Source organism: Prionailurus viverrinus, chromosome A3 (genome assembly GCF_022837055.1).
Source record: "Prionailurus viverrinus isolate Anna chromosome A3, UM_Priviv_1.0, whole genome shotgun sequence".
Classification (NCBI taxonomy): Eukaryota; Metazoa; Chordata; class Mammalia; order Carnivora; family Felidae; genus Prionailurus; species Prionailurus viverrinus.
In genome coordinates this window covers 92,020,889-92,046,879 of record NC_062563.1, presented here as the reverse complement: position 1 = coordinate 92,046,879, position 25,991 = coordinate 92,020,889, and positions in this window count along the sequence as shown.

The window sequence follows — 25,991 nt, the reverse complement described above, 5'->3', positions numbered from 1 at the left end:
CCACCCAGGCGCCCCGGTAGACCTATGTTCTAATCTAACATGATTCTACATGTTTATTTTTTGTTTTTGAGAGAGAGACAGAGAACATGAGGAGACAGGGGAGAGGCAGAGAGAAAAGAGAGAACAGAGGATCTGAAGCAGGCTCCATGCTGACAGCAGAAAGCCCGATGCAAGGCTTGAACTCACAAATCATAAGATCATTACCTGAAGTCGGATGCTTAACCAACTGAGCCACACAGGTGCCTCTAATCTGACATGATTGTAAAGAAAAGGTGAGAACCTTGGGGTCTTCAGTTTTCAAATAAAAAATCGACTGAAGACTGGCTACTATTATTGTCCTTTTGAATTTCTCTGATGTCCAGCTCTTCATTCATCTAATGAGCTCCCCTGGCCTTCATGGACAAGGTCTGTACCTGGTACCCATCATCTGCCAGGCAGAAAAAGTAAAGGTGCTTTATTATTAGGTGACCATATCACTGATCCTTTGAAATTGAAAGGGGGCACTATTAATAATCACTCCAAATAGTAGGCATAAACTGGGACTGCCTGAGGCAAACCCTTTTGTATATCCATTCTGTTAATTCTCACTAAGCCTCTACCACCACAAACCCCTATGCCTTGAATTTGTTGATTAGTGACAAAGTCTCTCTGAAACTTCTTTCTCCCCCACCCACTACAAAAGCTTTTGACATTCCAGTGTTTGATTGAAGATTTGTGGCCTTACATCTAACCCTAGTCTTCTTTTAAATTCTCTTTATTACAACATATTTCTGAATTTATTATTCACTTGCATGTTTTACACTTTACCACGTAGGCATGAATCCACAAGTAATGTCTGCATTGTTCTCCCTGTTTTAAAACTGTATGTGTTATTCCACAGTCTGCCTGTTCTCACCAACACTATGTTTTTAGAGATCTCTCACTCTACCATTCACTTTAAACACTGTGTTGAAGTGTTTTCTAATAGACCACAATTCGGTTATCCATTCTCCTATTCATGTACATTTATGTATATGTAATTTTTTGCTGTTACAAACAATGCCGCTATAAAAATTCTTCTATATATATTCTTTTGGAAAATGTATGCAAGTTTTTCTAAGATATATTCCTAGAAGTTGAATTTGGGGTCATAGGTTTGTGCCTCTTCAACTGTAGCAGATATTGCTAAATTTTTCTCTAAAATGATTGTGCCAGCTTATATTCTCATAATCTGCACAGAAAAGCTCCCCTTTTGCCCCATCCTTGCCAACACATGGTATTATCAGCTGTGTTAATTTTATTGTTCTGGTATATGAAATAGCACTTTCTTATTTCAAATTGCATTTCCCTGATTATTAGTGATGTTGAACATCTTTTCACATATTTACTAGCTATTCAGGGTTCCTCTTTTATGAAATGTCCATTCATATTCTTTGCTTTTTTTACTCTTGCTGATTTGTGGTAGCTCTTTATAAATTCTGGATAGAATCCTTTGTTGGTTATATGCTTTGTAGATCTCCTAGTCTGTGGGTAGAATTTTAATTTTGCTGTTGTTGTCTCTTGTTGAACATAAAGTTTTATTTTACTGGAGTCAGTTTTTTATCTGTCTTTCCCTTATGATTTGTGCTTTCTTCATGTCTTATTTAAGATTCGTCCTCTACCTCGAGAGCAAAAAAGATATTCTCTTGTATTTTCTTTTAAAAGTTGAAAACTTTTGGGGTACCTGGGTGGCTCAGTCGGTTAAGCGTCTGACTTTGGCTCGGGTCATGATCTGGCGGTTGACGAGTTCCAGCCCCACGTCCAGCTCTGTGCTGACAGCTTGGAGTCTGGAGCCTGCTTTGTATTGTGTCCCCCTCTCTCTCTGCCCCTTCCCCGCTCATGCTCTGTCTCTCAATGAATAAACAAAACATTTAAAAATTTTTTTAAAAAGCTTAAAACTTTTATTCTTTGTGAATATTCTTTATTCATGCTTTCCTCATGTTAGAGTTAATTTTTTATTGCTGAGATGAGTTAGAAATCTAACTTCATTTTTTCCCCCCAGGAAACTGATTGTCCTAGTATCATTTATTAACTGGTCCATTCTTTCTCCCCCTGCTCTGTAAGACCATCTATGTTACTTATCAGGAATGTCTTTTACTCTTTTATCCCATTGATCTATTTGTCTACCCCACACACCATTACCACAATCTTAATTAACATAGTTTTACAATCAGGTTTGAGATCTTGTAGGTAAATATCCTGTTTTTTCTTCTTCAAAATTGTCTCTTCCATTCTTGTTAGAGCCTGGAATATTTACTATCTGAAATAGTTTGCAAATTGTCTCTTCCATTCTTGTTAGAGCCTGGAATATTTACTATCTGAAATAGTTTGCAAATTTTTAGTGTAGGTTGATCAGCAAGGATGTTATTGGGCCACGGAGCAAAGGATGGTACTTGTTCAGGGTCCCTGAGTGTGAACAGTGAATTCTCTCCTGTGAATCTCTGTCACTTTCTTCTCCGGTGCTCCACTGAGGCTGCTGGGGTTATGATGGCCTGGGGTCAGAGACACTTGAAAACTCTGAAGGCTCTAGCCCCTTCTTCTCTACTACATCAAACTTTACTAAAATGTACTTCAGTTGACCCTTGACCAATGCAGGGATTATGGATTCTGACTCCTCAACACAGTATAAAATCCATATACAACTTTTGACTCCCTCAAAATGTAACTACTAATAGCTTACTGTTGACCAGAAGCCTTACTGATGATATAGTCAATTAACACATATTTTGTATGTTATATACATTATATCCTGTATTCTTACAATAAAGTAAGCTAGAGGAAAGGAAATGTTATTAAGAAAATCATAGAGAAGAGAAAATACATTCATAGTACTGTATTGTATAAAATCTACATATAAGTGGACCTGTGCAATTCAAACCTATGTTGTTCAAGAGTCAACTGTACATCTCTCAATAAATGTAATTTATGTACAATTATAAAAATTAAGATGGAATGCAGTTTTCTAGTTGACATGGTGTTACAGTTTGTAGATATTAAAATTAAAAATGTAATATTTAGAGAGGTGTCCTGACTTAGAGATCCAGAATTGAGGACACAGGAACCAAATTCTTGGGTTCAAATCCTGACCCTATCACCTACTAGCAGAGTGATTACTATGGGCCTCAGGACCTTCAGCTGTAGCATGGAGATGGAAGTAGTACCAGAGGGATGCTGAACAGCACATGAGTTAGTGTGAGACAAGTGCCCAGAACAGAGCCGGGAGCATAACAAGTACCAGGCAGGTGTTTGCTGAGATTACTATTTTATTTTGTAGTTTTCTCTTCATATTTTTAAGGTCCATTTATTTTTGAGAGAGAGAGAGGACAGAGACAGAGGGAGAGCGAGAGGGAGAGAGAGAATCCCAAGCAGGCTCTGCACTGCACTGTCAGCAAGGAGTCCGATGTGGGGCTGGAACTCCTGAACTGGGGTCATGACCTGAGCAGAAATCAAGAGCTGGTCGCTTAACCGACTGAGTCACCCTGGCATCCCTCTTTTCATATTTCATAGCCTATGCCACTTTAAGTTTATTTTCAAGCACTTAAAAAACAAATAAATAAGCACTTGCAGCCAAATGCTCTACCCCTGAGCTATACCCCCAACTTCAATAAGCACTTGAAAATCCATTAGGCCTCAAGCACTGTCTCTATAGCTCCTCATGATGTAGACAAGCCCTGCCCATCCTTGGGGAAGCAGCGACATCTCTGCTGCTCTGGGTGTGGTTTTTCTCTTGGGCTTACCTTCTGTTTGGCCTACCTGTATTCACCATCAGAGAAGCAAGATCTAGAAGGCTGAATTTAGCATTAAGCCCTTTGGGAGAAAGGACCAGGAAAGCCACTAAGCTGTTTTGGTTCTAAACCTTAGTTTGGGACTTTGTGAAGTCAGCTTAATTCATCAAGACACAGTGTTAAAGTGGTCATATGATTAGAGTAGAAGAGAACCTGCCTTTGCCGGGCCTCTTCTCCATATCAGATTTGAACCTACATATAGGTTGTGTGGGTTCAAAATCCTGGGTGCTAACAAAGACATCATTACTCAAAATGTTTATTCACAAGATACATTCTAGAGTAAAAGTGCAATTGGCCAAAACCATCCCTGAATGTAGAAATCCCCTACATCTACCTAGCTTGAACTCCTTAGGGTGGATTCCAAGTTCTTTGCTAACCATTCTACCCTCAGCCTGGGCTATGTGTTAATAATATTTTTTTCTGCAATCCAGGCAACCTGAACCAAATAGAACTCTGGAGATTAGTTGCTGTGTGGCTATGTTTCCCTTTTCCGTCTGTTATATTTAGGTAGACTTCAAAACACCAATACCCCTAGTTGGCATGATTTTATATCAAACCATTTTATGAGTTCTTATTCTCATTTTTCCCCCTGTAAATCTGAGCATTACTATGTAATGAATATTGTCTTTGTAAGTTGGTGAGAGACCTCCCTCTACTGGGCAGACACACAGCTGCTGCCCAGACTTACAATGAGGAGTACTCATCTTCACATTATATATTGAAAAAGAAAATAGTTTTTGTCTTTGGTTAAAAATGAAAGTTTTACAATGCAGTTGATCTTAGCCTGGTTTGACCTAGGATGAATTGTCCCCAAGTCTCTGCCTCTCCTTTATCCTTTGCACAAAGCAGCTGAATGAGTGTTGCCGTGACCTGTCACTGTAATGACTGAAACAACACCAGGCTGTTGTCGGCTTTTTCATTGCCGTGATGTGAAAAACTGATGCAGAGCCAGCAGGCAAAACCACAGTGCCTTTAACTTAGTCCTGTAAGTGGAGAAGTTTATTCTAAAGACAATTCAATTGTAGATTCAGGCTATGCACAGGTCCAACACAGCGAGTTGCTAAGTTCTGTGGCTTCCTAATGCAGGGTAGTGTTTCTAATGCCTTCTTTGGGGAGAAATTCTGTAGCCTTTCTACAACTGCTTTCCATGGTTTCTCCCTCCCCCACAAATTCTTTGTTCATTCTTAATAAACAGGTGCTGTCTGGGCAGATGGAGCAGCATGTTCGTGCATTGGGAGAAAGGAGTATTTGAGATCTATTGTGACTTTTCTATTAACTCAGAGAAACTAGGACACTGGGATGCAGATGTAATAATGCTTGAGAGGTGAGCTGGGGACAAGTTGAATGAGTCTGTGATGCTGACTTTAGATTTGATCCTGAGACAAAGGGTCACGATCTTAAAAGCCTTCAGGGTATAGGTAGACCTGAAAGTGACTGAAATGGCTGAATGAGACAGGAGAGAAATTGACCCATTCAAAAGAGTACAACCACAATTTTCCCAGCCCATGGTTGCCTTGTGCAAGTGATTCCCCCCCCACTCCAAATTAATCTGTACTTAAGAATTTTGGCAACTAATTAAAAAAAAAACAACCCTTAGTTTAGGCTACCTTGTGAAACAAGTTAGTAAGATCATGGAATGGACAAGTGATGAGGGCATGGACCAAGATTTGGTCAATGAGAAAGAACTCATCTCTGCTGTTCTGTTCCTGGAGTTGTCCCTAACTGGTTAGTTCTCTTTACAGCAAATTCTCAGAATGATGTGGATTGAGTTCCTAGTCTGGCAAAATGCTATTCAGCTTCTCCACAATATGCTTTGTCTAACCCATAGAAGTAAGTCTACTGTTTATGACAGACCCATTTTTTATCTGACTGTGGACCAGTGACTCTGCGCATAGAAGGTGCTTAGTTCACACCAAATAAATAAATGAATGCAAGAATGTTTCATTTCCTCTCACAGAAAATACAATCCCCTGGATTAGATGAAAGTTTATGCCCTCCATAAGTGATGGCAGACAGCTTTATTATAGGGCTATAAAATAAACTTGTCATTTCCAGCTCAAGGCTGACTTAATTATATACCAAAGGAGGGTGCTGAAACCTATTATTTTTATGTGAGTAAAAGAGTAGATGGTGAGGAGAAATGTCAGGATATGTTGCCTTTACAGGCCCTTGGGAATAGAGTGTCAGTACTAGAGTATGAAGTACTAGAGTCAAAAGTACTAAGAGCAGTAAAGAAAGTAAAACTTCCAAAGAAGGTGATGGAGATTATCCTCCAAAAAAGGAGATTCCATTGTTAGACCACGGCCACTTGTGGGGACACTTTTCTTCAATCACTCATTCAACATCCTTTACTAAGAAAGTGCTCTTTATCAGGTTCTGGGAGTAGATCAGTGAAAAAGACATTGCTCTGGCCCTCATAAGCAGATAATCACAACATAGGAAGAGGAGTGCATGAAAGGGGAGGTGCAGGGTATTTGAGGAACTCTTAGGAAGATGGGATGGGAGTCCTGAGGGTGTTGTGGGGACACGATGCCTGTGTGGATAATTATAAGATGAGTGGAAGTGACCCAGGAGAAGATACTTCTTTGGGGGATGGGGTGGGATGGGCAGGGATGTGTACCAAGCAGAAGGAAGAGTTTACTCAAAGCCCAGGAGGAGACAGCAAGCTTCATATGCCTCTAGAAGGGAATGAAGTTTATTCTAGCTGGAGTTTAGAGTGTGAGAGTGAAGTGGTAATATCTCACTCTGGAGCCTTAATTAGAGGATAGACCCTAAAAGGGCCTTGTAACCATGTTGAGGACTTTGGACTTTAACCTAAGAACAAAGGGAAACCAAAGAATTTTAATCAAGAAACTCATCAAGGGATTCACATGATCACACTTACATTTTAGAATGGGAAGTACGAGGATTGAACTGGAGCAGACTTGAAGCAGAGGATCAATTAGGTGCTTGTTGTCATAATCCAGAAGATTGCTGACAGCAGCCTGGAGTAGAATGGCAGTATGGTTAGAGAAAACTATGTAGATGTGAAGTGTTCTTAAGAGATCAGTCTTCTCTCTCTCATACACACACATGTCCCTCAGGAACTGATGAGTGAAGGTGGTCTAAGAGGAAATCAGGGATGAAGGCTGTGGTGTTGGGCCCACTGAGATAAGAGACACATGAGGGGGAGCAGGTTGAGTGGCGGGAGGTGAATATATCCAGTAAAAAGTCTCATAAAGGGATCTTAAATTGTGACACGTCAATATTTTGATGATAACTGAAGCTGTATGAGGGAATGTTCTCTCATTTCTTGTCATGGGGATCAGCAGGTGGACAGGGAACCAAGGGGTGCCCAGGTGGCTTAGCCGGTTAAGCGTCCGACTTCAGCTCAGGTCATGAGCCTCTGTAAGTTTGAGCTCTATGTGGGACTCTGTACTGACAGCTTGGAGTCTGGAGCCTACTTTGGAATCTGTGACTCCTCTCTCTCTGCCTCTCCCTCGCTCATGCTCTGTCTCTCTCTCTCTCAAAAACTAATGTTAAAAAAAATTTTTTTTAAATGTTGATTAAGGTAAAGGACACAAAAGTCACATTTGTGTGTAAAATGATCAAACATTTTAGGTTAACTTAAAATGTAAATATATTCACATGGCAATCTTTGATATAGAATTATGGCTTTTAAAAAACTTGGGTCCAGTGATTAGAATTCTATGTGAATTCTATGTGAATTCTATTAGAATAGAATTCTATTCTTTTTGCTTAGATCACACTTAGAATGCACTACCTGGGATTTCTAGTTTCGGTTTCTATAAGGTGGAACAAGAACCAAGAGGCACTTGCAAAGAATTCCAAATGTATTGTCTCTAGATGTTTACTTTTCTTTTTGGTTATTTATGGTTGTCTCAGTCAACCTAATTCATTTTTTTAAGCCATTTTTCTTTACTGAATCTTTCTAAAGCATTCAACTTTTTCTTTTTGAAATCACATTTTATCAGATTATGGAATATTTCATTACACCGGCAAGGAACAAATATGCATGGTAAGTTCACAACTCAATGGGTGGGAACATTTTACAAAGTAATGGGGCAGCCTGAGCATGGGCCAGTGTTTTACAAAGAGAATGGGGAATATTGGTCTATCTATTGATACATTGAGATGGTTTAAGAGAGCTTCTACTATAATTAAATCTTATGAATACAAATATAGTGATATTTGTTTTTAAGTACTAAATTCTGTTTTGCAAAATCAGCCTTTAAAATAAAACATTTGGGGTGCCTGGGTGGCTCAGTCAGTTAAGCGTCCGACTTCAGCTCAGGTCATGATCTCGCAGTCCGTGAGTTCGAGCCCCGCGTCGGGCTCTGGGCTGAGGGCTCAGAGCCTGGAGCCTGCTTCGGATTCTGTGTCTCCCTCTCTCTCTGCCCCTCCCCCATTCATGCTCTGTCTCTCTCTGTCTCAAAAATAAATAAACGTTTAAAAAAATAAAAAAATAATAAAATAAAAAAATAAAATAAAACATTTACCTCTCCATCTATCAGAATATCTGCTTATTACAGGAGCAATAAGGCATAAACAAGTTAATCTCCTTTTATTTTTCAAATAAAAAAATAGAATTCCATATTAAAACAGTGATCTTAACGTTACACTAACTCTTGATCAGCAAGAACAAATTTCATAGTCAATAGGAACTTGCCTTTCCTACTGTTTCCGAAATGTTTTGAACTTTTCCCATACCTAATCTTATGCACAGATAGTGATTTGATTGCTGCATTTTAAAATCACTCCTTTGAGCTTCCCATCATTGGCCTTTTTTAGCAGTCTGTGTTCAACCTGGTGGACTGCATATCATCAAAGTGGCTTTGTCTCTCTCGCTTACTGGCTCACCAGAAGTGTTTCAGACAAGAAAGCTTTATTTCCCAGTCTGCTAAAATTTCCCTGGGTTCCTTATTCTGCCTGTCTGAGCTCCTCTTTCTTTGTTTCTTCTACATGAATAAAAGACATAAAAAAAAAGATGTGCAGAGCATTGCTATGTGAATAAAATAAAATTCCTATTCCAATGACAGACCTCCCTACTGATTTATTTATTTTGTCTCGAAGGAGGAGAAAAACAGTTTCCCTTCTGAATTCAGTATTTCTCATCTCCACCTGGCCTTACCCAGCTTTGTTCCTCCTCCTGTCTTCCCTCCTGTTCTTTGACACTGTCATCCCCATCCGCCTGTGATCCCAAATCATAAATGTAAGTGGCATCCTGGTCTCTCTTCTTTAAACACCATACCCTACTGGTCACCACCCATTATCAATTCTGTCTTCCAAATGTATCCTCCCAGGGGCACCTGGGTGGCTCAGTTGGTTAAGCATCTGACCTTTGGTTTCAGCTCAGGTCATGATCTCATGGTTTGTGAGATTGAGCCCCAAGTCAGGCTCTGCACTGAAGGCACAGAGCCTACTTGGGATTCTCTCTCTCCCTTTCTCTCTGCCCCTCTCCCACTCATGCTGTAAACAAACAAACAAACAAACAAACAAACAAACAAACAAACTTTAAAAAAAAGAAACCTTCCTACCAAATGTATCCTCTCAACTTTCTCCCCACTTGATTCTTTCACCTGGATTACAGCCTCAGGCTCCTCCTAGTTTACCTTCTTCCCACTGGATTCAGTCCATCTTTCATCAGTCACCCCCACTGCTGCCAAAGTGATATTTTCTAAAAGTGCAAAAACATGTACGTCATCTGTCTCTGTGAAACCCCACATAGCCACGCACTCCCTGCAGGACGAAGTGCCAGCTCCTGCTGGGGCTCCTATCTCTCCCCCACCTCTGCAAGTTCCAGGCTCCTTGAGTTGGCCAACTCCACTGCATGGTTTCACGTCCCTCGCCCAGTGTGTGTCCCCTCCATCTAGAGGGCCCTTCTCCACTTGGAAGCATGGCAAACCCCTAGTCATCCTTTAAAACCCATGTATCACTTTCTCCCAGCAGCTATCCTATGGCACCTCTGTTCCTCCCTCCTTCCTGGGTGTCACTCTGGAGTACTGGTCTGCCTCCAGGGTGCAGATATTATCAGAAAGTCCATTTCCTCCTAAGACCATGGACTCCTTGGCCACTGTTTCACTCATCTCGGTTTCCTAGCAAAGTGCTGGCTGCACTGAAGAAAACAAAAATGTATTAATAGTTGGTGTATAAATTATTTAATAAACATGCAAATGAATGTTCCTAGCAGAGTTTCCTTTTATCCTGCACACTCTTGGGGAAAACTACAGTTCAGAATAAGGGATATGTTCACCACATCTGGCTCTAGTGGAATTACAGGCAGGATAGAATAGATCTCCATGAGGAACGAAATAAGCTGGCTGGATACCCCAGATATCTGTCACTTCTGGGGATTAGAAAAGAAGAACAGCTGGTCTCTATGTACACTGGGTTTTCCTCACACTGGAAGGAAACTCTACCAGCAGGCTGGTAACATGGGGCTTTTCCTGGCATGCTTTGTGGAAACTACCCCCATAAGGTCAGCTGAACTGTGTATAACAGTAAATGTCACTTAAAAATCTCTGAGATTTAATGAGCACTCACAGAATTATATGGCAACCTTAGGGAGAGAGGATTTGGAGCAAGGGCTTAATGAGTCAGCGATTTGGAATGTGTGGTTTATTATCAGTGTAGTAAAACCTATAACTGCTGAGGTGACGTTGTCTATAAAGTAGGCCTCCATTTACTGTTAGGCTTGTAGGGAGGGAAGCTACCCTCCAGCTCCAGAACAACAAATGCAACAGTGAACCAGTGATTCTTACTAAATTAGTTCGGATTCTGGATTGCTGATGAAACATCTGAGCTCAATTAGCTTAAGTATAAAAGGGGAATTTATGATGAGAATATAAGTGTGTCTCAGGGAAGCCAAGAATAAGAACACAATTGCTAGAACCGGACCCAAAGGGACTCTGGTTTCTCTCTTATACTTTTTTGTCTCTGAGCAGTTTTAAGTTTTTCTACTTCCTACCTTTTGTAGATCAGCCACCTCTCCTTGCAAATGAGAAAGTTTTTCTTTTTAATGGTTAAAAATTTTATGTTAAAAAGTACCATATAGTCGGGGCACCTGGGTGGCTCAGTTGGTGGGACATCCGACTCTTGATTTCAACTCAGGTCATTGATCACAGGGTCTGGGGGGTTGAGCCCACATCAGACTCTGTGCTGAACATGGAGCCTGCTTAAGATTCTCTGTCTCTACACCTGCTCCTCTCCTGTTCACTCACATATTTTCTCTCTCTCTCTCTCTCTCTCTCTCAAAAAAATACCATATAGTCAAATTGACTTTTTTCTTTTGAAAAACATTTATGAATTTTGTGAATTTTAACACAGGTATAAATTTGTGTAACTACCAGCACAACCAGGATGCAAACATTTTCGTGGCCCTCAAAACTGCCTCATGCTACTGCTTTGTAGTCATCCCCTCCCTCCACCTATAATAACCCTGGCAACCTCTCCTGTGTTCCCCATCACTGGAGTTTTTCTTTTTGAGAATGTCGTATAAATGGAATCATACACTATGCACCTTCTTGGACCTGGCTTCCTTTGATCAGCATGGTGTCTTTGAGATTAACTCAAGTGGATATGTTTATCAGTAGTTTCTTCCTTTTTATAGTTGAAGAGTATTCCATTGCATAGATGTACCAGAGTTTGTTTATCTATCTACTGAAGAATGCGATAGTCTTAATGCTTACCTCTTTGGCTGCCTGAAAAAGATTAACTGATGTTCTTGGCTTCAATTCCAGAACCCCCTGCAAGACATTCAGAGGCTCAGCATAGGTTAGACTGCCATCCCCGGAGAAATCAGCTTAGAATGGGGATAAGGAGTTAGGATTGGTCCGGCTTGGGTCTGTGCTCAGCCAGCCGGTGCATCATCTCTAGATGACTATAGGAGTGTAGTCATGGAGAGCAGGACAGCCACCATAGAAATGCTGGGGATGGAGAGGGAGAGGAGTGAGTGGTGGAGAAATAGTGCATTCCCAGCCTGTTCTCCTATGAACTGTTCTTCCTCTTTTCCCTGATACATCGGTCTAAAACATATGGTTCTCCAACCTTCATTCATTCATAAGCTCTCAGAGTTCACTGCAAACTTCATTTGGTGGGAACAATTATGTCCCTTCATTGTCTGAATGGTGACAGATGGGTAGTGATTCCCCCCCCCCCCCCATGGGGTGCATGGCCTGGCCCATTCACCTTCTCTGCCCTGGCCCTCCTCTCTCAGCACTGTGACTTGCCTGGATGTCCTTAGCAATGGTGAGGCTTCAAGCAGAAGATTAAAGAAACATAGTTTAAGCCCAACCTCGGGCAGACATTTTTCTTGCAAGTCATGTTATCATCTCCCATTTGTCTTTTCTTTCTTTGAAAGATAAAAGGCTTCTTTTTCTTGTTTTCCCATTTAAGGAGTCTTTCCAATCAGTGCTGCACTGCCTTCAAATACATTTATTCTAGCCAGTGCACAACAATGGCTGTGATTGGCTACAGGTTGAAAGCGGGCTTCTGCTCAGCTTTGTCTGTCACCCACATATCGCTTGCATCAAACAGAGCTGCCTCTGCTTAAATCCCTAAAGCCAAGGAAATGAAAAGAAAAAGCCAAACCATAGTTGCTCTCTCTCTCTCTCTCTCAGTGCCTCAGCCTTTGTTCCTGAGGAAAGGGAGAGATAGAGGAGGGTGACCTCAGGCGTAAATTCAACCTCCTCCTCCTTCAACCAGAGGCTTGCTCCTGTGATCTCTGCTACATGCAAGCTCTCTGTGTAGATTTTATTAGAGGAAAGAATCCCAATACTGAAAAAAAAAAAGTCTGACAACCACCGCCCCAGCCAAACACACAGACACTGAAAGTCCTACGCTAGTACATGCCAGGAGTCTTGCTTCTGTTTCATCTGTTTTGCTCATCTTTTGAGAATTTTTCTTATTTTGAAGTTGCTTCTCCAGGATCTACCTAGTACATAATCTAGTTATCCCTTCTTGGTGTATTCAGGAAGATTTTTTTTTTTTTGGTTTTAAGTTTTTAAAAAGTTACTGATACAATCAATGTTCACTATACAAAATTATGAAATGTCTGAAAGAAAAAAATAGGTGACTAAAAATTATCCTTCAGTTCCACCACCTAGAGACAGCTACTTTTAACATCCAGTCCAACACTAAATCCTGTAATTGTACCTTTAATGTATTTGGAAAATCTATCTCTTTATTCCATTTCTATAGCCACCATCCTAGTTCAATTTTTAATCAGACTCTTAATCTGTTAAAAATAGAAATCCAACTTCTCACTTTTTTTGGTTAAAACCTTTCAGTGGCCTCAAGTGGACAAGCAAAAAACACTTTTCCTGTGAGCCACAAGGGGCTGCTTGCTCTGGCTCTTGGAACTTCTTTCCCCAGTGAACTCCACTACATTTGCTCCGAGGGTCCCATGTCAGTCCCCAAGAATTCCACTTGCACAATAAATCTGAGAAATTCCTTTAGATGTCTAGTGTTGGCATGGGTTTCAGTGCTAATACAGAGGATTTCCTCTCTGGTTATTTCATCAAGAATGTGAGAAAGGAGAGGTACATGGAATCATGTTGCCATCTTGCCTCCTTAAGAAAAAAACGAATTCTCGCTCAACAATCAGCTATGCCTTTTTATGAAGTGCCAGCTGCATCCCTAAGACATGGCGATGAAGGTCAGAATAAACAGATGTGGCCATATTGCATGCCTGATCACCAGAAAGAGCTGCCTTGAACATTGGCAAAGCAACATTGTTACCATCTTTGACCTCAACTACACGATCTGTTGTATGCATGCAAATTCAATGGCACTGTCTAAACTGAGACTGGGAAGCTTGTGATCGATGGGAAGTATGCCTCTGTCTTGTAATGTCAAAGGGGGATGATGCTTGTGCTAAATGTGCTTTGGAGTCCACTAGTGTCTTTACTACCTAACAGAAATCTGGGCCTCACTTAAAGGGTAGACTCCAAAGGGCTATCATCTCTGCCCCTTCTGCTGATGCTAGTGCTGGCAGTAAAGCATTAGAGGTATGACCACTCCCTCAATATTGTCAGCAATGTCCCCTGAACCACCTCTTGGCCTCCCTGGCCCAGGTTATTATGATAACATTGGCATTGTGGAAGGTTGATTACAATGTTTATGCTATTACTGCCATGTAGAAAACTTTAGATAGCTCCTTTGGAAGGCTGGCATGATGGCTGGGGTGCTGCCCAGACACCACCCTTATACCCACTGGCATTGTCAAGGCTGTGGGAAGGGCCTCCCTGAGTTTAACAGGAAACTCACTGGCATGGTCTCTTAAGTTCCTATTCCCTATCTGTCATGGATCTGACCTGACCTCTGGAGAAAGTTACAAAATATGACAACACTTAAAAAGTGCTAAAGTAAGCGTCAGAGGGGTATCCCAGGTGACAATGAGGTTTTACAGTAGTACCTACCCCTCCACCTCTGATGTTGGGTCTGCTATTGCCCTCACAACCATGTTACAAGCTTATTTTCTATTATAATGATGAATTTGGCTCTAGCATCTCTGTGGTAGACTTCACAGTCCATGTGGCCCCTACTTAATAAGCACCCTGGACCAACAGCCCCAGCAACAACATCAGAAGAGTTGGCCTTTGGGTGGGTGGGTGGGGGTTCACTGTCTGTTATAAACTGAATTACGTACACCCCCCCCCCCCCACACACACACGTACACAATTCTTACATTGAAGCCTTAACCCCAATGTGATAGTATTTGGAATTTGGGCTTTGGGGAGATGATTAGGTTTAGATGAAGTCATGAGGGTGGGGTTCCCATGATGCGATTAGAGTTCTTGTAAGAAAAGACACAAAGGAGAAGGCAGCTGTTTACAAGCCAGAAAGAGAGCTCTTACCACAAACCAACCAAGATGGCACCTTGACCTTGGGCTTCAAGCCTCCAGAACTATAAAAAAAATAAATTTCTATTGTTTAAGTCACCCACTCTCTCTTACTTTGTTTTGGTAGCCCAAGATGACAGAGACTGGCCTAGCTCTATTCCTTCATCACTTAGAATCTCTCCTCCTTGATACATTTCTATCTCAAGTCTCCTGGAGAAGAGGACAAGCTTATAGAGATAGCTAGTCATGTATCATCAGTTACATTAATCAAGTCTATACATTGTCTCCCCACAAAGAAAAGAAGTTAAATGAAGCAAACTAAAACAAAACAAAAGTAAAACAACAATACAAAAGAAACAGAACGGAGTACTCTCCAACAGTTCAAATCAGAAAGCCAAACCTATAAAAGAAAAAAGAAAAACAAGAATGGTAAATGGTTAGCAGCCTAAATCCCCTGGTTGAACTCTCTTGTGGGCAAATGAGATTTTCTGAGAAGAACCAGGGTCTATTACTTGTTACCCCCAATGGAAGACTTTTATGATAAATAATTAAGGAACCAAAAGTCGTACCTGAAGCTTCTTCCTTTTCTGACAACATGTATTGGCAACTCTTGTCTCTATAAAATCATGTTTCTAAACTGCCTGACAAGGAATGAATTAACCCTTTAGTAAGTAACCTGTCTTGGGACCAGTCCTCCCTCACACTTCACAGATCACTCTACTTTTACATGAATATGTAGCAATCTAAACATTTGTGTAGCAATATGTATGGTTATAAATGATTTTCACATGTATTACCTAATTCCAATTCCTATATTCAAGTGCAAATTAGCCACATCTCAGGAATCTCCAGTCTTGGGTCTCTAATCTCTGTATTTTCAATAATTTGAATTTAAATGCTGAAGCCGGTCACCTTTGAGCCTTCTACTTTCTCTTCTTATGCCCCAAGACCCCACTCTCCCCTTTACTGACCTGTGATCTTTACCTGATAAAATGCTCAGTTTGAGTGCAGTGGTTTGATAAATATTTGTTGAGTGAATAAGTGAATGAGTAAATACATGAATATTTCTTTTTTTAAATTTTGTAATGTTTATTTATTTTCGAGAGAGAGAGTGAGAGAGAGAGAGAGCAAGTGGGGCAGGAACAGAGAGGGAGGGAGACACAGAATCCAAAGCAGGCTCCAGGCTCTGAGCTGTCCTCAAAGAGCCTGACGCAGGGTTCAAACTCGTGAACTGTGAGATTGTGACCTGAGCTGAAGTCAGACACTTAACCCACTGAGCCACCCAGGAGCCCCAATATATGAATATTTCTACATTTAAATTAATTGCTTAATGCGTTTTCCTTCTTGCCTGTGGCTTCTCAGTCAATTTTCCCTTAGTTTCATCCTCTTTGTCTACATCTCTTCCACATCCACTTGTCTCTGTTGAAATCACAGCAAGCAATAAATTGCCCACTGAACAATTCGTACTCAAGCTTTTCCCTCCATCCAGAATGCCCTTCTCTCCCACACCCTTGTCTGCCAGAGAACTCCACTCATCCATCACTGCCCAGTCTGAATACCAATGGGTCAAACCTGTGGATTTCCCACTCATCCTCCCAGTCAGTATTAATTGCTTGCTTCCACTGAACTTTATAGATGCTTTCACTGTAGAATTTAAAATGCTGAATTATAACTTAATTTATGGATGTTTGTCTTTTTCCTAGGCTAGTGAAACCTAACTTAGACTACATGACAAAATCTTCTGGAGAATTTTACCGAATCAGAATCTCTGGGAGGGAGCCTGGAGACCTTTATTTTTATTTAACAAGGACCTGAGTTGCCATCTTTTGCAATCCTTTAGGCTGGCTTTCAAAAATCTTTGCTCAGGCTATATGGTCCTTAACTAAAGGAATGCATTTTACTTAGCTTTGTATCTTAAGTTTAGCATAGCATTCGTCTACAGGAGACACTCAATACATGTTTATTGATCCAAACTGAATTGATTATAACTTCCTGCCTGCAGCTCTAAAATTCCTGAATTTAACAGAGGAAGGGGAAAGATATAAAGGGGGGAAAATTGCTAACAGTGAAATTTCCAGCAGCTGATCAGAAGATATTTGAAAGCAAATCAGTCTTCCTAATGATTGTCTATGCCCATAAATAAGGCCCTTACATAAAGGAGGGAGACTCCCCCCACCACCCTTAATCTTAGTCGATGCTCACTCTGATTTTGGTTACAGGCTGTATGAACTAGCTAGGGGAATCATCTCCATCATGGATGTGCATATCAGCTTCTTCTCATCTTTTGTTGTTGTTTGTTTGTTACCAGGATAGAGAGTTTTACCAAATGTTAAATTGGTCACCAGTGGGTGAGATGGCTTATTGCTTGCTGATCAGGTTATAGAAAACATTAAGATGTCAGAAAGTGAGTTCTGTCTTGCCACATCTCAGAGAATTTAAGAGATTTCAGTAGTTCTTCGCTGTCTTCTTTGTTCAAGAGCAGCTAAGTCTCAAGACCAATAGGAGAGAACTTATTGCTCTAATAAAATGAAACACTGAAAAACGGTTCGAGAATATTGGCAACTCCTGAGATCCCCTTATTAGAATAGCTTAAAAGCACTTTGAGAATATTAGTACTAGGACTACAAATCACCATCAGATATTCATCTCTAGTCAGATTATTTAATTCCTTCTCTTGGACAATATTGAGTTTTTGCTTCATCATTATCGAGTTCCTTAAAGGAAGAGTATATATCTCATTCTCATTTTTATCTATCTTACTGCTTTGTCCAATGCAAGTGACCAACAAGTGTTGAACTTGTTAACATAATATTCTTTGCTTTTACTTTTCATTTTACTGTTTTAATTATAAAGGTAATACAAACTTCTAAAAAAAAAACCCCTCAAATGTGTGTAAATACATCAAGTAAAAAAGTTGAAGTCCATAAGCAAAGACAGAAGGCTGGAATGACCCCTGTGGTATCATTAAAAAGGGATTTTTGTAGGGGCATCTGGGTGGCTCAGTTGATTAAGTGTCTGACTCTTGATCTCAGCTCAGGTCATGATCTCACAGTTCATGACTTCCTGCCCTGCATTAGGCTCTGTGCCGACAGTGCAGAGCTTGTTTGGGATTCTCTGTCTCCCTCTCTGCCCCTCCCCCACCTGCGTATATGCTCTCTCTCTCTCTCTCTCTCTCTCTCTCTCAAAATAAAGAAATAAACATTAAAAAAAAAAAAGAAGTACCAAAAAAAAAAAAGATTTTTGTAGTCATGAGACTTTTGCCATTATTAGCATGCCATTTACAGCTATGTACTCTGCATTAGCTACCAGGCCAAAACAAACAAACAATCTCCCCCAGTCCCCATTAGCTTAGAAGGAGATATACAGACTACCATAGAATTCTCCCTTCTTCTCCTTTCAGAGGTTAGTCTTTCTCTTCTGTCTCTCCATTGTTCAACATCTGACTTTTGGGAAAGGAGCAAGTCTCACCTTCAATACTGATTGGTTAATTTGAACATTATATGATCAGAAAAATGTAAATAGTAATTCCAGGGACTGGGATGGGGCTGAAGTCAATGTGAGGTTGGGGATATGAAGCAGGGGTTGGACACAGAGCAGACAGAGAAAGAAGGAGACAAGAATGAGAGTGGCCATGAGCGAATCTAATCCTAGATTTCAACAGTTACATCTCTTAAGTGAGGGAGTTGGGCTCTTGACTGCCCCCTATGATGCTGCCCACCCCAATACACAAATCTTTGAATGCCTCTGCCATAACATTTGTAAGAATGTTCTGAGGTTGTTTATATAACTGCTTCTCTGCCTTTGTAGCTTATTCATTTGAATCCCTAAGGCCTGAATAATACCTAAAATGTAGGAAAGAACTTAACTACAGGCATTGGGTGAATAATGGTTGGAATGGGTAAAGTGTGTGAAAGTGCTCATAATCTAGATACATTATGTGAGATTAGATCACACATATCCTAATACACAAAATGTTGTTTCATTGGGTAACTGGGATTCTTAGTGGTTAAAGAAAATCTAGTTTAGAGTCTACAGATGACCAAAATCCTCCCCAACACCTGTTATAGTCACTAAACTAACTCTGAACCAAGGATTTAATAGAAACTTGAAGACAATAAGTCATTTGACAGTTGATGTCTCATTCGAATCCCAATTTTATCCCTTATTAGCTATATGACTTTGGACAAGTTACTTCCCATCTCTGAGCCACAGTTTCCACATCTGTAAAGTGGGGCTATAAAGTAGCCTACATCATAGACATTGTGGTGAGCTGTAAATAAGTTAGGACGTGTGTTAAGGATAGAGACTGTTTTAAGGCCACCAACCACATACCTGTGGTTCATCATCCCAGGTACATCCCATTGCCACCAAGTTCTCCCAGGCTGCCATCCTGTCTGCTTCACTTTCCTCCTTGTTAACCTCTCCAGTTCTGATTACTTTCCTCTTCTAACCATTTTTATTATGTCCCACATATGGTTAAAACAACAACAAGACTTTATAGAGCATTTAACTTGTTTTAGACACTGTTCTGTTTTCCATGAATCCTTTTAATCTTCTTCACAACCTTATGATTTAGGTACCATCATTATTTCCAATTTGCAGATGAAGAAACAGAACCAGGGATGAAGTAACTTGTCCAAGATCACATAGCTTGTGACTGATAGAAACTCAAATAAACCCAGCCTGTCCTCTGATCTTCTTCAAAATCCTTCCTCCCCAGTATGGCAAAGAAATTCTCTTCTCTATTCTCTTCACATTGAACTCCCTGCCCTTCCACCAGGATACTCTGCTTCCTTGGGTTGTACCTTTTTGAGGGGACACTGCCTGGATCCATCCATACAAAGGGCCACTTTCTGCCTGCTAATACCCAGTTGAGTCTGGCGCCTGAAGCCTACCCATCCCTTGAGGTGGGTTGAGTTTCAGGTCCTGGGTTTTATAGTCTTCCAGTTGTGCTTAGATAACAAGGTGGATCAGCAACAAGATGCCCCCTCTAACCTACTCCTGCTTGTACAAATTACACTCTCACTCTGATGTTCCCCTTTCTGCATAATTTGGGCTCTGCCCTTTCCAAATCTGACTCTCCCTAATTTGTATCTTGTATGTTTGATGCTTTCTCCATCTTTATACCATAATATATATGGCAGAGCCATGTCATACTTTTTTGTTTCATTCCGTTCAAAGGCATCTCCTTAAAACAGAGCAATGATTCTGGAGCCAGACTGATTTGGAATCTCTGTTTTCTAACTTTGATTTGGGACATGTTGTGTAACTTTTCTGTGCCTCACCAATTACATCTTTATAATGATAATAATACCCACTTTATAAAGTTGCCATGATGGTTAAATGAGATAATGTGCTAACAAAAGGCTCTGCTTCACATACAGTCAGTGCTCAATAAATCATAGCAACAACTGCTTGTGGTATCAACATTGCCTGCCATGCTTGGCACCAGCCCGCTGAGTTGGGTGATCAGCAAGGCTATTCATGCTGGGCAGACCATGACATGTAATGAATGCAAACTGACAGCTTGAATTGCTGGCCAGATTGAGATGCATTCCCTGCCCCAAGCAAGTTCCTCTTCAGGCTATGTTTGAAACCATGGCTGTTATTCTGACTTCAGCCCCTCCTTGAGAGTCAGGCAGAACACTTCAGCCTCTCAAGCTTTTTGGTTTATGTTTTCCATATTAAATGGATCCCTTCAGAACGTAAGGTAATGGCGGAGTGGTGCTGTCATTTAATACAAAGTTGATTATGCTGCCGCCAATTTCTGGCATGGGTGGGATCACATCCCAATCAGAAGCTATTGTCCCCCACAAGCCCCGATTGAATGTGCACCTGTGTGCTTCTCATGGACTGCATCTCGAGGCTGAGAGACTTCAAAGCTGTGGGCGAGGGCACTGTCGGGGGCCTGACACCCGTGTGCTTGGAGGCGTTCACAACCACATCCCTGAAGCATCTCTGTGCGTGAAAGGAAGGTGCTGTTCATAAAACCACTCCTTGTTGTGATCTGTGATCCCATGAATAGCTGAGTGATTGCATTCTCGGGGAGGTTCCAGCATAGTGGTTTCTAAGTCAGACAGGGAGGGTGAGAAATACACGAGGAGAGGGAGGCAGAGGAGTTCAGTTCTACAGTAATGCAGAACTTAGGCATCTACTTTTAAAGCCTAAGGGTGGAGTGACATTTTCACCTGCTGAAGGCCATGTCATGATGAGACTACTCTGCACCTTTGGGCTCTTCCCCTGCAGCTTTCTTTGGGCTGAAAGCACACGTGACATAGTTTGGCTTCATTGCCCGAGTTATGGTAGTTGGAGCAAGAATGAAATAGATGAGTAGCAAGGGGCTAAGTAGTAAGAAAGGAGTGCTCAGCGAGGAGAACCTGGTCAGTGGTTCTCAGATGTGGGTGCTTGTAAGAAAAAGAGGGCATATTACAGAGACGTACTCATCCACCCCACCCCAGACCTGCTGCATCAAAGTTGTTTGGGGCAGTGGGATGGTGCCTGAAAATCTGGATTTTAAATATAAATGTAACACTGAGGATAATAGAAGCATTCAACTCTTGCATTCATTACTACATGCAAGCATTGTCCAAAGTGTACATATTCACTAACGCATTTAATATACACAGCAATCCTGCACATAGGGTACATTATTCTCATTCCCAGCAGCAGATGACCCAGCTGGGCAAGGTAGGGACTCTGGTGAGTTGTGGGCACATGCTACTGAAGAAAGTAGTCACTGTTGGGACTATGCAAGTGCCTCTCAGGAAGTAAGGGCCTCCTTAACCTTTGTGGCCTGGAGACTCCACTTGCCTCACTTGAGTCTTGGCCTTGGAGCTGGGATTGAACCCAAGGAGTCTTTCTTCAGAGCATAGGCTCCTAACTTGTAGTACACACAAATGACACAGAGAAGGATCTAACAATGGAGATGTCTCCCCCATGACCTCTGGGTGATGGCAAGGATTGCCCTTCAGGAGATCTGCACTGTAGGGAGTACAGCTGGTGGACAGTTGCCAAAGCTGCATTTCAGTATCTGTCATTGCTCTCACAACAAGGCAATGTTCTCCCTGGGCTGGGGGCTTATTTTTGCTGGGCCATTCCTGCCCAAAATAAGAAATGAAGAAGTTCTTTCTGTCTTCTCCTGCTTCTCTTTCTTCCTTATTCACATTGGTTCCACCAATAAGTGAATTAAATTATTCCTGCACAGATAATTCTATCTTGGTGTCTACTTCTTGGGGAATCTGACCAACATATCACTCTCTCTTCTACAACAGTAACTTTGAAATATTTTTGACTAAGACCCACAGTAAGGAAAAAATGTTTTAACTTGTCACAGTGTGTGTGTGTGTCTCTGTGTGTGTGTATGTGTGTATACATATATGTGCAAATATACATCATGCATACATGGAAAAAAATTTCAAGAACAACACCTACCTTTCCTATATGCAACGTATGATTCTATTCCGTTGTTTTAATTTTTATTTATTTATTTTTAAAATTTTACTTCTTTATTTTGAGAGAAACAGAGAGAGTGTGAGCAGGGGAGGAACAGAGAGAGAGGGAGAGATAAAATCTTAAGCAGCCTCCATGATTCAGCACAGAGCTGGACACAGGGCTCGGGCTCACAAGCATGAGATCATGACCTGAGCCAAAATCAGGAGTCGGATACTTAACCGACTGAGCCATCCAGGTATCCCTGTCATTTTTTTAAAAAAGAGAATTCGGTTTACAACCCACACAATTGCACTAAAGACCAAACACATACCAGAAATGCCATTTATGTGCACCCACTGGCAGCATTTGCTGTGACTCACATGATGGTAGCATTAATCTTTGATTGCCCCATCCTTGGCCAGTGCAGGAGGCTTCTTGCTCTGTATTGACCTTCCCAATGGTCTGTTTCTTGTATTTTCCTGTGAGATGTAGTTCTACTTTTTAAAGAATATACCATGACTGCAGGGAAATGGATACTAAATCAAAAGATTTATATAGTTGCTCCAATATTAGGAGCACCTGGAAGTCAGGATACTCTTTTCAGAATGCTTTAGATTTGATCAATTTAAGGTCATGATCCACAAAATGTGTGTTTGCATGTGTATTTGCTTATTTAGTAAAAACATTTCTTATGTCGCCCACCAATACTGGTTTCTTAATTGCTCCTTTGATACTTGCTAGGGCTCATTTTTAGCAATCAAAGACAGGTTCCTGAGATTAAGAAACATTTATTGGATAGTAAATTAAGATTGGGGAATTCTATCCATTTAATTTTTGATGAATTGAGCAAAAGCTGATTTTTTTAAAAAAATTTAGCTCAAGGAATGTTGCTTGTCTTCAGGAGCATGCTTTGAGAGGCAATGATTTATATATTGTACATTGTGTTCCTAGCCCATGTGGTCCTGAACATTCTGCTCATGCTTTTTAGAGGCACCTCAGTGCTGTTTGGCTTAATTCTATTTTGACATATCTATCCTAGAAAAATAATCAGAGTTACAGAAAATTATTTATGTACAAGGGTGGCCATTATGGCATTATTTATAATAGTGTAATATAGGTACCAACATTAATTTCCAACAGGGATGGTTCAATAAACCATGACATATCCATAAGAATATGTGATAAAGCACCACTGGCTTGTATTTATTTTGGTGATATTCAGAGCTGAGTAACTGGCACTCCTTTTAGAGAGAGCACAAAGTCTTCAGTTTGTCATTTCTCTCCTCTTCCCTACTGTGTAATACCCACTTTACTTATCTACTTTCCTGCCTGACATTGGTAGGGATTGAGGTTTTGGTCCCTGGCTGACATGATACTGTCCAAATTCCTTTGCATAATATGGTGAGCTCAATAATGGTTCCCCAAAGATGTTCATGTTCTAATCTCTGGAACATTTGAATATGCTAATTTACATTGTAACAGGTACTTTGGAGATGTGATTAAGTGGGTGGGCCCATTGTAATGACAGGGGTCCTTGTAAGATGCAAAAAGAAGGATCAGAGTCAGAGAGATGTGGACAGCAGCAGAGGCTGGAGTGATGTACTTTGTAGATGAAGAGAGAGACCATGTGTCAAGAATGTAGATGGTCTTTAAAAGCTGGGAAAAGCAAGGAAACAGATTCTCCTTTAGAATCTCCAGAAGGAACACAGCTCTGCTGATACCTTGATTTTGGCCCGTAAGATCCATTTTGGACTTCTGACATTCAGAATGGTAAGATAACATATATGTGTTGTTTCAAGCCACTAAGTTTGTGCTAATTTGTTAGAGCAGCAATAGGAAATTTATGCACACAGCATTCAAGTTTGTTCAGTACCTGACTTCAGCCCTACCCTTAATTCTCATTTCCTCTTCTCTGCTTCATTCTCTATACAGCCTAGAGTTTCTCCACACCAAATTACTCATCGTTTCCCAGGACACCATGTTTTCACACCTCCATGTCTTTGTGTCATTCTTTTTACCTAAAATTCCATTCTCCCCTTTCTGTCAAGCTTCCAGAAGAGAAAGGGGGGGAAGCCTTTCCTAGTAAAGGAATTTTTACCACCTATAGTATAAACAAGCTGAGGTTGGCGGAAGACACCAAAGATCATTCGTTAGGCTTCCTACTTGAGGGGTGCCTGGGTGGCTCAGTTGGTTAAGTGTCCAAATTCAGCTCAGATCATAATCTCACAGCTTGTGAGTTTGAACCCCACACTAGGTTCTGTGCTGACAACTCAGAGCCTGGAGCCTGCTTCAGATTCTGTCTCCATCTCTCTCTGCCCCTCCCCCCACTTTTGCTCCATTTTTCTCAAAAATAAATAAACATTTAAAAAAAGTTTCCTACTTGAGAAAGTAGAGCTTATTAGGCCCCAATTATATACCCTAATTTGGAAGAATTATTGCTGGAGGTGAAAGCATATTGTGGAAGAAAATGGGAGTTCTTGGCATGAAGTCCTTTTAGCATTGTAGAGCAGCTGCTCTGGGGAGCCCATATGGTGGAAGGTGTAAAGGCAAGCATGAGCATGGCTAATGGAAAGATGGCCAATGGTGGGGCTTCCCAGAGACATAGCTTCCTTGAGCCTTTCTGTGCTTCCTAAGGTTTAGTATCAAGCACGTCATGCATTTGTAGTTAAAATATAATGTTAACTGAAGAAAGAGTTGGGACTGCAATCAGCCTGTTTTAGTTTTACCTGTAGAACTGCCAGGCTCAATAGTAAGTGGCTATCTGCTGTGGAACAGACACAATTTCTCCACCTGACAACACTCACATCTACATCCACCTAAGAAATAGTGTGCACTTTCCTCCACCTGCCTGCATGAATGAATTGTTCCTGGGCTGCTGAGCACCATTCAGTCAGTCTTGGCTGGGATCATTGCCAATTCTTTTGAGCTAATTTGTTTTCCAAGATGAACAACATCACCAGTATGACCTGTTAACATTGCTGAGGCCTCTCCAACAATTTGCCAGTATTTAGGTATGGTATGGACCACACATGCCTAGGGAGAACACAAATCGAGCCTTGTGATCAGTTCCCAGCATTCTGCAGGATGGTCTCTATTGACACATTTTCACTTTCAGATCAGATATCCTCTACTACACCAGATAGCTTCTTCTCTCATAGGCCAAAGTGCCATCTGAGGCTCTCCATCCACTCCACTCCCAACAATTCCTATTCATATAACCATTAGGTATGGCCCAGCCCAGCACAACACAGCTTTCCTTGCAAGCTTTGGCTCTTCGGTGGGACCTCTTCCCATAGCATTGCATTGGTGAGGCAGGTGGCTATCAGAGTCCTGACTTAATGCTGTCACTGCTCCTCTGCTCAGTTTGTGTATTGGGGGCAGCCCCTAAAACAACCACCTAGCATTTTAGGTGGAGAATTTTAAGATGGCAGCTCCCATCATTATTAGTTCATCTAGTGTGTCTCTGAGGGATGGGGGGAAAGTCTTGTAATGGTATACTGTTTGGTGCTTTGACACCCTTTCAGTTGGCTTCTACAGACCTACCTTTCAGGATTTCTTCACCATAATTAGCCCTTGACATACATTTAGCCTGTTGTTTTGAGGGGATTGTGGACTCTAAGTGGAAAGATTCTGTCTGAGGATAGGTGGAGATGTGGGGGTGGAGGGAAATACATCATTACAAGTGCCTCAAAAATCATCCCTTGCTTTGCAGAGATAAAGCAGCATGGATTTTCTGACACTCATCCGGAGCTTTCCAATCAAGACTTAGACAGTGGAGGAAAGAGACTACATTTTCCTCCATTTATTTATTTATTTTTTATGTTGCCAGCAGGTTTGCTCTATTTCTGATAACAGAGCTTGTGTGGGCTGCCCCATCCAATTCTATTCCTCTAAGATCTTTGTGAGAGATCAATTT